Here is a 7,251-nt window from a genome sequence, read left to right on the forward strand (position 1 = left end):
ATGTTCTATGTTCTATGTTCCGGCACTACACCCATGGACAGGGAGGACAAAAAGATGATCGCCAAAGGCCCTGCGATCTCTTCCCTCGCTTCCTATAGAATCCTTGGATAAATCCCATCAGGCCCGGGGACTTATCTATCTTCAAGTTCCTCAAAATTCCTAGTACATATTCCTTACTAACATCCACTTCCTCTAGCCTACCTGCCTGTTTCACACTGTCCTCTACAACTAGGTCCCTCTCAGTTGTGAATACCGAAGAAAAGTATTCATTAAGGACCTCTCCCATCTCTTTACGCTCCGCGCACAAATTTCCTTTACAATCCTTGATCGGCCCTACCCCTTCTATGGTCATTCTCTTATTCCTCACGTACGTTTAAAAAGCCTTGGAGTTTTCCTTGATCCTATCTGCCAAGGTTTTCTCATGCCCCCTTATAGCTCTCCTGAGCGCTTTCTTCAGCTCCTTCCTGGATAACTTGTATCCCTCTAGAGCCTTTTCCGTTCCTTGTTTCCTAAACCTTACATAAGCATCCTTCTTCCTCTTAACCAGTCGTTCGACCTCTCGAGAACCAAGGCTCCCTCGCTCGACCACATCTTCCCTGCCTGCTAGGGACAAACATATCGAGCACACGCAGTATGCATTCCTTAAACAATCTCCACATTTCTATAGTGCTCTTCCCTGACAGCACCTGTTCCCATTTTGTGTTACCCAGTTCTTGCCTAACAGAATTGTAATTACCCTTCCCCCAATTATAAACCTTACCATGCTGTATGTACCTATCCCTTTTCCATGACTATTGTAAAAGAAACAGAGTTATGATCGCTACCGCCAAAATGCTCTCCTACCAACAGGTCTAACACTTGGCCCAGTTCATTGCCAAGCACCAAATCCAAAGTCACCTCTCCTCGTGTTGGTACATCTACGTACCGTGTCAGGAATCCTTCCTGAACGCACTGGACAAAATCTGCTCCATCGAAACTATTGCAACTAAAAAGTTTAGAATCAATATTTGGAAAGTTGAAGTCACCCATGACTACGACCCTGTGACTTCTGCACCTTTCCAGTATCTGCCTCCCAATCCACTCCTCCACTTCTCTGCAACTATTAGGGGGTCTGTAAAAAAACCCCAACAAAGTGACTGCTCCTTTCTTGTTCCTGACCTCAACCCAAACTAACTCTGTAGACATATCATTCTCGAACTGCCTTTCAGTAGCTGCTATACTAGCCCTGACTAGCAATGCCACTGCCCTGCCTCTTTTACCACCCTCCCTATTTCTTTTAAAGCATCTAAATCCCCAAACTTCCAACAACCATTCCTGTCCCTGAATTACCCAAGTTTCTGTAATGGCCACAACATTGTAGTTCCAAATACTGACCCATGCTCTAAGTGCATCCGCCTTATTTCTGATACTTCTAGCATTGAAGTATACACACCTCAAACCATCCCTGTGTCCACAATTACGCTCCATTGACCGTATTTCTTTATTAACAACCTCACTCCCTGTTGGGATTAAAATTGTTTCAGAGATAGTAGGAATGATGCTGCTTGGCCTGTTATGTTCATCCAGCTCTACACCTTGTTATCTCACTCCCTGTTGTGTCTGTTGGAAGGCTGAATACCTCATCCTCTGAATTACAAATCTGGTTCCTCACCCCCTGCCAATCTAGTTTAAACCATCCCGTACAGCTCGAGCAAACCTCCCTCCCAGGATATTTGTGCCCTTCCGGTTCAGGTGCAACCCGTCCTTACTGTACAGGTCCCACCTTTCCCAGAATGTGCTCCAATTATCCACATAATGGAAGCCCTCCTCCTACACCAGCCCTGTAGCCATGTGTTTAGCTGCACTCTCTCCTTATTTCTTACCTCGTTATTACATGGCACTGGTAGTAATCCAGAGATAACTACCCCATTTGCCCTGGACTTCAGCTTCCAACCTAACTCCCTGTACTCGTTTTTCACATTCTCTGTCCTTTTTCTACCTATGTCATTGGTACCGATGTGTACCACGACTGCTGGCTGCTCACTCTCCCCCTTAAGGATCCTGAAGACACGATCCGAGACATCATGGACTCTGGCACGCAGGAGGCAACATACCATCCGTTCATCTCGTTCGCATCCACAGAACCGCCTGTCTGTGCCTCTTACTATTGAATCCCCCACTACAATTGCTCTCCTATCCTCCCCACTTCCCTTCTGTGCCACAGGGTCAGGCTCAGTGCCAGAGACCTGTCCGCTACGGCCTTCCCCTGGTAGGTCATCTACCCCAACAGTATCCAAAACATTATACTTATTATTGAGGGGAACGGCCACAGGGGATCCCTGCACTGTCTGCCTATTCCCTTTCCCCTTCCTGACGGTCACCCAGCTACTTTTTTCCTGTACCTTGGGTGTGACCACCTCCCTGTAACTCTTCTCTATCACCCCCTCAGCATCCCGAATGATCCGGAGTTCATCCAGCTCCAGCTCCTGTTCCCTAACACGGTTTTTGAGGAGCTGGAGTTGGGTGCACTTCTCGCAGGTGAAGTCAGAGGGGACACCAGCAGTGACCCTTACCTCCCACATCCTGCAAGAGGAGCATGCAACTGCCCTAGCTTCCATTCCCTCTACTCTAGATTTCCAGAAGAACAAAAAAAAAATAAAGCCTTACCTTACCGAACCTCTACACAGTCTTTTTTTTTTTGGTTAGAGGAGGAGGATGGGTGGGAGACACTACACGTGTAGTGTTTCGGGTTTGGCCAATGCCCGAATATATTAGTTCCTTCCTGGCTCGCGTCCTCATCACTCCCGCTGCTGAAAGCAAGAAGGCCGCTGCTGCACAAGGTAAGTTTTTATCGGGGGAAAAAAAACCTTACCTTCCTGTCGGCACTCTGGCTCGCGCTCTCACTGCTCCAAACAAGAAGGCCGCTGCTGCACGAGGTAAGTTTACAAAACCATACAGTGGCATGGATAGGGTGAATAGTCAAGGTCTTTTCCCTTGGGTATGGGAGTCAAAAACTAGAAGGCATAAGTTTAAGGTGAGAGGGGAAAACTTTGAGAGAGACCTAAGGGGCAACTTTTTCACACAGAGGGTGGTGCATGTATGGCATGAGCTGCCAGAGAAGGCAGCGAAGGATGGTACAATTACATCATTTAAAAGGCATCCAGATGGGTATATGAATAGAAAGGGTTTAGAGGGATATGGGCCAATTGCTGGCAATGGGACTAGATTACTTAGGATATCAGGTCAGTATGGATGAGTTGGACCGAAGGATCATTTTCCATGTTATACATCTCTATGACTCATTATTTTACAGGTTAATAAGAAGTGAATTAAATTAAGTAACAAAGAAGAATACAGGATGGGAACATTTTGAAATTGTCCTTTCGAGTCTAAATCATTTATATAGTGAGCAACAGTGGCCCCAGCACTGATCCATGTAGAACATTATTTCACACTTGTCACTTCTATCTGTCTCAGCAATTAGCTTTAAACCTTATTCTGTTTTCTGGCCAGCCTGCTGCCCATTCTGCTACTTATCCCAGACTACTTTGACCTTAGTCATGTGCTTACTTTGCCCTTACATGATTAAAGGCCTTTTGAAAAACCCAAGTACATCACGCCTACTTTATGAGGCGATGGCCTAGTGGTATTATCGCTGGACTGTTAATCCAGAGACCCGGATAATGTTGTGGGGACCCGGGTTTGAATCCCGCCACGGCACATGGTGGAATTTGAATTCAATAAATATCTGGAATCAAGAATCTAATGATGACTGTGAATCCGTTGTCAATCATCAGAAAAGCCCATCTGGTTCATTAATGTCCTTTAGGGAAGGAAACTGCCATCTTTACCCCGTCTGGACTACATGTGACTCCAGACCCACGGCAATGTGGTTGACTCTTCACTGCCCTCTGGGCAATTAGGGATGGGCAATAAATACTGCCTAGCCAGCGATGCCCTCATCCCATGAATGAATAAAGAAAAAAAAACTCACTGTTACTCTAAGGAATTCAAACAGCTTGGTGACGCATAACTTCCCTTTTTGAATTGTGGGGTTACTACTCTTTGACATTTTTAGGTTTCTAGGTGCTGTTGTAGTTGGAAACAATCTTTAGGAAGAATCCCACTAAGAACTTTTACTTATTGATAGTTAAAATAAGATTAATTATGCAAACTGTTTTTGATAACACCCTGTCTCAGGCTTAGGCTACCCTTGAATTGCGTCACAGGCTGAGGAACAGTAGAAGCAAACCAGAATTTTGTGGAACTGCACTGGTCAGGCTATATGTTTATTCCTGCGCTTTATTAGCTCCTGCTAAACACACAGTTACCATGGAGCAATCAGAAAAAGGTAGCTATTTTTCATGCAGTCAAATGCTATGTGTTACTTAAGTTACTGATGAAGACTGTTTGCTAGCAAATGGTTTTCAACTTGAATGCATGTTAATTAATGAGGAGATGAATAAGGGACAAAGGTAGAGATAACAAGGTGTAGAGCTGGATGAACACAGCAGGCCAAGCAGCATCAGAGGAGCAGGAAGGCTGACGAAATATCTGAAGAAGGGTCTAGGCCTGAAACGTCAGCCTTCCTGCTCCACTGATGCTGCTTGGCCTGCAGAGTTCATCCAGCTCTGCACCTTGCTATCTCAGATTCTCCAGCATCTGCAGTTCCTACTATCCCTAAAGGACAAAAGGTATTTGGATATTGGAGTAAAGAATTTCTGCTGCAATTGTATATAGAGTCTTGGTGAGACCCAACCTGGAGTGTTGTGTTTGGTTTTGGTCTCCTTATCTAAAGGAAGGATATGCTTGTCATTGAAGGAGTGCATCAAAGGTTCATCAGCCTGATCCTTCAGAGGCAGAGATCTTGAGAAGGGGCCTATATGGTCTAGAATTTAGAAGAATATGAGGTGATATTTTTGAAGTATATAAGATTCTTATAGGGTTCAATGGAGTCAATTAAGGAAGGATATTTCCCCTGGCTGGCTGGGTGGGAAGTGGTCTAGAATGAGGGGATGCAATTTCAGAATAAAAGAATTGGCCATTTTAACTAGGATGAGACAGAATTCCTTCTCTTAAAGGATGGTGCAATTTTGGAATTCTCTACCTAATTAGATTATGGAAGCCCAGTCACTGAATATACGCTAGACTGATAAACATATTTTGACATAAATATACGAAGGGTTGTTGGGATAATATAGGGAGTGGCATTGAAGATCAAACATGGCCTAGTTGGACAGTGGAGCAAGCTTAAGGGAGTTGAATGACCTACTCCTGCTACTATGACCTCTGTCCTTTTGACAGGCACTCACGAGCAATGTCAGGACACAAACTTTGGATTGAGGTTGGATTTGCCCTGTTACTATGGAGTATCGCTGCAAAGTAAAACCTCAACCTTTCATACCTCAATCAATTATTCCTGCTCTCACAAGGCCATTATACATTACAGCAGCCGATAGACAGAAATTCTTTCATAGGAAAGAATTACTTTTCACTGATCATGTTTTATGCCAACAATAAAAACAAACAAAGCAGCCTTCATTGGAACTGTGCATTTACATTTTTTTTTGTGTAGCGTTGGCTGTGGATTCAAATATTGGCCCGAGTAAATAAAGCAAAAAGTTCCATTTAACAATTGATGTTGATTTGTTTCAGGTGAGAGCAGTTTCATCACAGCCTACGAATTCATGTAGGGATTATTAATAGACTGCTAATGAGGTTCTGATAGCTCCATTTGTCCCACAAGATCTAAACCCATAAAAAGACAGCATGCCCTTTCCTTTGACTTTCGCTCATTAGTAAATCAAACATGCACAAAGCCAACATTTAAGAAACTAGAAATGTGCAAATGTCAAGAGTCAAAACTAATGACAGCAGAGATTTTACTTCCAAAGCACTGTTGCAAATAGCACTAGTTTGAAACCATGAGGATATAATGTTCTTCCTCACAAAAATAGAGTGTCTCATCATTTCATTCTATTAACTTGATCATTCAGATGGGAACAACAGAATGCTTTTAAAGAAATTTGCATACCAACTCTTCAGAGACTAGGTTGAGCAAACACTCATTTATCTGAGAAGCCTGATCAGGATCCGTGATGAATTCACCTCTTCTGTCACCAATGAGGAGTTGTGGCCATGTCACTCCTTTATTATTCTTGAATAAAATGATCTCCAAGCTATGGGGATTAAATAAACAAACATTATACTTCGTACATACACACACATAAGGAAGACTGTGGCAGGGTGGTAATGTTATTAGTAATTTAAAAACTCAGGCTAATGCTCTTGGACACAAGTTCACATCTTATCATGGCAAATGGTGAAATCTGAATTCAATTTAAAAAAAGGAGAAAAAAAAGCTGGCCTAAAGGCAACAATGTAACCATTGTCAATTGTTGTAAAAATCCACCTAGTTCATTAATGTCCTTTAAGGAAGGGAATCAGAATCATACAGTACAGAAATGATCCTTTGGCCCATCGAGTCTGCACTGACAAAAATGATTCTAAATCTATACCAGCCCCATTTTCCAGTACTTGGTCCATAGCTTGAATGTTATGACACTTCAACTGGTCGTCCATGTACTTTGTAAAAGGTTGTGAGGTTTCCCACTTCAACTACCATGCCAGGAAGCGCATTCCCATTACTCTCAGGGTGAAAAGAATTTTTCTCAATTGCCACATAAATCTCCTGCTTTTCACCTGAAAATCATGCCCTGTTGTTACTTACAGCTAATGGGAACAGTTTCTCTCTATCCACCTGGTCAGGCACCTCATAATCTTATACACCTCAATCAGGGACCCTCTCAGCCTTCTCTGCTCCAAATAAAAGCCTAAGCCAATCCATCCTCTCTTCATAACTAAACTGCTCCACCCTCGCCAACATTCTCCGAGTCTCTTCTGTGACCTGCAATCCCACCCTTCCTATCATGCAGTGATCAGAACTGCACACAATACTCCAGCTACGGCCCAAAGTTTTGTAAAACTCCAGCGTAGCCTCTAAACTAAAACAGAAAACTGCACATGCTGGAAATTTGAAACAAAAACAGAAATTGCTGGAAAAGCTCAGCAGGTCTGGCAGCATCTGTGAAGGAAAAGAACAGAGTTAACGTTTCAGGACCAGTGATCCTTCCTCAGAACTGATTGTGGTTGGGAAAACATCAGTTTATTTGCAGAAAAAAGGGGAGGTGGGTGGGGTAGGGAGTAAACAATAGGATAGAACCTTAAGAGAGAGAAAGACAGTTGGACAGACAAAGAAGTTGATAACGATCA

The 7,251-nt window shown here is 43.3% G+C and overlaps 1 long non-coding RNA gene across 1 annotated transcript in view; it reads right to left on the reverse strand.

Annotated features, from left to right (window-relative positions):
* Positions 1–7,251, reverse strand: part of LOC109923574 — a 14,394-nt gene that overhangs the window by 3,959 nt on the left and 3,184 nt on the right. Inside the window, exon 2 of the long non-coding RNA XR_007261984.1 lies at positions 6,014–6,158. This is a non-coding gene — a long non-coding RNA (uncharacterized LOC109923574). The remainder of the gene's footprint in view (positions 1–6,013; positions 6,159–7,251) is intronic.

The sequence above is a fragment of the Rhincodon typus genome, chromosome 4 (genome assembly GCF_021869965.1).
Source record: "Rhincodon typus isolate 14 chromosome 4, sRhiTyp1.1, whole genome shotgun sequence".
In the NCBI taxonomy this organism is placed as follows: domain Eukaryota; kingdom Metazoa; phylum Chordata; class Chondrichthyes; order Orectolobiformes; family Rhincodontidae; genus Rhincodon; species Rhincodon typus.